The 4969-nt window shown below is 38.0% G+C and overlaps 1 pseudogene; it reads right to left on the minus strand.

Moving 5' to 3' along the window:
- Positions 1 to 354: 354 nt before the first annotated feature.
- LOC115276695 lies at positions 355 to 1890 on the minus strand (annotated as a pseudogene).
- Between the last annotated feature and the right edge of the window lie 3079 nt (positions 1891 to 4969).

The raw sequence follows: 4969 nt of genomic DNA on the forward strand, positions 1-4969 counted from the left end.
ATTCACCAGTCTTGTACTATTAAACTTAAATGGCCAATTGACGCAAACAATTCTGAGACCGTTCTTGCACCACTGATGAAGACTGGGGGGTGGGGGCACCTGGATGGCTTAGTGTCGGTTGAGCGTCCGACTCCTGATTTTGGCTTGGGTACTGATCCCAGGGTTGTGGAGTCAAACTCCTCATCTGGCTCTGCAGTGAACAAGGAACCTGCTTGGGGGTGTCTGTCTGTCTGTCTGTCTCTCTCTCTCCCCTCCCTCTTTCTGTCTCCCTCCCTCTCTCTCTTCCCCACCTCTCTCTCTCAAAAAAAAAGAAATTTAAAAAATAACATGGGTGACAGGTATTGGGGATAGTATTCATGAAGCCTTCTGAGCCTTCTGGGCAGGCTTAGTGACCTTGCCAGCTCCAGCTGCCTCCTCTTTCGCTGCTTTTAGGACACCCACAGCAACCGTCTGTCTCATGTCATGAACAGCAAAATAGTCCAGAGGAGGACAGAGAAGCTCTCAACACACATAGGCTTGCCAGGAACCATGTTGATTATGGCAGCATCATCAGATTTCAGGAACTTGGAGGGGGGCATTTTCCAGCTTTTTTCCAGAACCGTGATCAGTCTTCTTCAGCTCAGCAAACTTTCAGGCAATGTGAGCTGTGTGACAGTCTAGAATAGGTGCGTATTCAGTACTGATTCGGCCTGGATGGTGCAGGCTAATCACCTGAGCTGTGATTCCCGCTCCTTTCATTGCTGGGTCAATTTTGCTGTCACCAGCCACATTGCCATGACAAACATCTTTGACAGATATGTTCTTGACATTGAAGCCCACATTGTCCCTGGGGAGAGCCTCACTCAGAGCTTCATGGTGCATTTCAATAAACTTCAGTTGTAACATTGGAGCGAAGATAGCCACCATGATAGGTTTAAGAACACCAGTCTCCCCTCTGCCTACAGAGACAGTACCAATACCAGGAATTTTGTAGATGTCCCGGAGGGGCAGACACAAGGGCTTCTCAGTTGGTTGAATTGGTGGCAGAATGTAACCTAGAGCTTCAAGCAGTGTGGTTCCACTGGTATTACCATCTTTATGGATGGCTTTTCATCCCTCTAACCAAGGCATATTAGCACCTGGCTTCAGTATGTTGTTTCTGTTCCTACTAGATATTGACACAAATGCTACTGTGTTGTGGTTGTAGCCAATTTTCTTTCTTTTTTAAAAGATTTTACTTTTGAGAAAGAGAGAGAGCAGAGGAGGGGCAAAGAAAGGAGGAGAGTCCCAAGCAGACTCCTTGCTGCCAGTGCAGAGCCTGATATGAGGCTTGATTCTATGAACTGTGATATCATGACCTGAACTGAAATCCAGAGTCAGACACTTAACTGACTGAGCCACCAAGCACCCCACCAATTATTTTAATATAGGTGCTGACTTCCTTAGTGATTTCTTTGTATCTCTTCTGGCTGTAGGATGGCTCAGTAGATTTTAAAACAATTAGTTGTTTCAGACCCAGTGTATAAAGTAAAAGGGCATGTTCATAGGTCTGACCATTCTTGGAGATACCTGCTTTAGATTCAAGCAACACCAGCAGCAATAATCAGGACAGCACAGCTACCCTGTGATGTGTCTGTAATCATATTTTTGATAGTCTGTCCTGGGGCATCAGTGATATTTGCTGATCTCAAATTTCCATAGGAAGATATGAATGGTGATACCATGGTTTCAGTTTATCCAAGACCCAGGCATACCTGAAGGAGCCCTTCCCCATATCGGCAGCCTCCTTCTCAACTTTGTTGACAGTTTGATAGTTTGTTGATCCCATCACATTTGTTGATCGGATGACCTGTAGCAAGAATCACTGTGTCCAATGACAACGATATTTATATGAGTCTTTTCCTTTCCCATGTAGGTTTAGGTTTAGTGGTGCTTTTCACAACCCCTGCATTCTGGAAGAAAATCTGTTATGAAAAAGTGAAGTTCAGTAGTCTAATAAGGAACCTATAACTGGCTTTAGTTTCTTCACTTAGTAAAATGATTGATCTGGCTGTCTATCATCTTTCAGCTTTAATATAGTACTAATATATCAGTACAATTGGAATCAAAACTATCTGATCTAAAGTGATAAATTCATTCTTTTGCAAAATTTAGATGGCTACTTTATATTTACTAAATAATTTCCTGCAATATTCTTTACAATTGTTAGGCAATGACCCTGCTTAGCTAATTTGTCAGTTATTAAGTAATATCTCTCGATAATTAATTCAGTTGTGTGTCTCTTTTATCTAAGTTTTCCCAGGTCTATGGGAAAAATTATGGAAAATAATTTCTCTGGCCAATTATTACTAATAAGTATATTAGGGCATATCTACTTTTAAATCCTGATAGAACAAGGTAGATCGTAAATGAAAGCATAATGTTAGATTCATACTTGTATTTTAATACATAGCTTTTGCATAATATTTATAACTGGTTCTGGAGACCACATGTAATTTGTCTAATGTTAATTGCTTAAAACTAATATTTAAAAACATATTTATTCTAATAGTGTTAACTCTTTTTGACTGAAACATTTATAACCTCATTGATAGCTGCATGAATAAGTACAGCACAGTGTTTGTGAGTTTCATAATTTTTAGAAGCCGTTTTGTTATTCTGATTTCTAATCAAGACTGAGGACAGCTTCAAAATTCAGCCCCTCATTTTACCAAATATCTGTGCCAGTGTAGAGGGTTTTCTTAACCTCATATCAATTCTGCCCTAAAATAAATTCAAGTTCTTGGATCCCTTTACCTAGCTTCAAAGTTAACAGTTATGGTACTGTTCTCAAAATTAAGGCAAATGGGAAAATACTATCAACATTGGTAAAATAGCATTAACTAAAATACAAAGTTTCTTTGGATTTTACTATCTTTCCTCTATTTTTTTTTTAATTCCAAGATCTAATCCAGAAGCCTACTTTGCAGTTAATTGTCCTGTCTTCTTTGTTGCCTCTGGTTTGTGACAGTTTCTCAGTCTTTTGTCTCCCATGACATTGACATTTCTGAGGAGAATTTGACACTTTAAAAAGTTTTTTGTAGAATGTCATTCAATTTAGGTTTGATGTCTGGCTGAATTTTTGAATTTTGGGAAAAAAATACAAGAGAAGACATGGGCCCTGCTAATAGGAACAGTTACATGGTGTCAGTATGGCTTATTATGCTGATATTATCTTGATCTTTTGGTTGAGGTAGTGTCTACTCAGTTTTTCCAACTGCATAGTTACAATTTTCCCTCAAGTAATTTAGCAGGATCTAAGGAAAATCATTTGAGGTCATACAGAATTCTATTTCTCTTTGTTATTTTACTCACTCATGTTGTTCTACAACAATTATTACTGTGGTGTTCTAATCTTCCTCACTTTGTTATATTTGTTAAACTGAATTCTTCTGTGATAAAGAGATTTGTTTATATTGCTATGGATCCATGGACATTTGTTTTAATCTCTTGGTTATTATACCAAACTACAAATATTTGTTTCTCAAATTGCTTTATATTTGGCCACTGGGAGCTCTTTCAAATTGGCTTCTGTGTCCCTTTGACATGCTGTTATCATTGTCATCCTCTTCTTTTATCAATTCTTTATCTCTTGGCAGTATTAAGATTCTCCTGATTGATGTTTATTTTTTTTTATCTTTACCTTGCAATCAACTACTACTTCAAGGATCCCTGGTCCTTTTTGGGAATGGTATTTAGAAACTGAAGATCTGTGCAATAGTTCACTAGTTTTACGAGCTGCTACCTGAGTATCACAGCTTTAGCTCCTCTCATTGGATACAGAAAGGAAATGCTTTTTCATACTCCTGTATTATTTTTATTACACACATATTTGTACAGTCTGTGAAATCATACCAAATGTCAAGTAACTAATAACTCCAAATAACTGGTAACTCTAAACCGAATCCAACACTTTGGGATTTATTATATCATTCTCTGTTTGGTGATTTCTAACTTTTTCCATCAACCTAGCTTTCATTTTCTACAATATATTTATTTGTTGTATATGTAATGTACAGTTGACCATGAACAATACAGGAGTAAGGGAGACTGACATCCCACTCAGTCTAAAATCTGTGTGTAACTTTTAACCCTCCTCCGCCACCAGAATTTAATTGCTGGCAGCCTACTTTTGGTTAGCTTACCAATAACAGTTGATCAACATATACTTTACATGTTATATGTATTATACAGTGTATTCTTACAATAAAGTAAGCTAGAGAAAAGATTTTATTCAGAAATTCATAAGAAAAATATATTTAGAGTCTTATACATTATTTAAAAATTTTTGTGTGTAAGTGGACCCACACAGTTCAAACCCATGTTGTTCAAGGGTCAACTGCATATCTCTGTCTCTGAATATTCATTGTGTTTGATTATGGCAGAAATGAGGGCAATAACTGGTAGCTGGTAGCTGTATAACAGATGTCAGCAGTAAAAGGGGATAAGTACATTGGGATTCTGGTTGAACCAGTGGGTTCAATTAAAATAGTATTTGACTTCTTGACTTTCTAAGCTGTTTCTTAGCTCAGTACTTAAACAGAACTTAATGCCTTTGAGAGGTTTTTTCAAGACCCAATAAAAATGGAGTCATGTATCATCTGTAACCAAATTTTAATATTTAGTATTAGTATACTTCTAATAAAGTTTGCATTTGAAATTATGCTTTGCCTCTTCAGCAGGCAAAATTTTTTTTTCCTCCATAATATTTTATTGTCAAATTGTTTTCCATACAACACCCAGTGCTCTTCTCCTTAAGTGCCCTCCACCATCACCACCACCTCTTTTCCCCCCTCCCCCTTCCCCCTCAACCCTCAGTTCATTCTCAGCATTCAATAGTCTCTCAAGTTTTGCATCCCTCTCTCTCCCCAACTCTCTCTCCCTCCTCCACTCCCCCTGGTTCTCCATTAGGTCTCTCTTGTTTTCCTGCTAGACCTATGAGTGCAAACAT

This window comes from Suricata suricatta, chromosome 13 (assembly GCF_006229205.1).
Source record: "Suricata suricatta isolate VVHF042 chromosome 13, meerkat_22Aug2017_6uvM2_HiC, whole genome shotgun sequence".
Lineage (NCBI taxonomy): Eukaryota > Metazoa > Chordata > Mammalia > Carnivora > Herpestidae > Suricata > Suricata suricatta.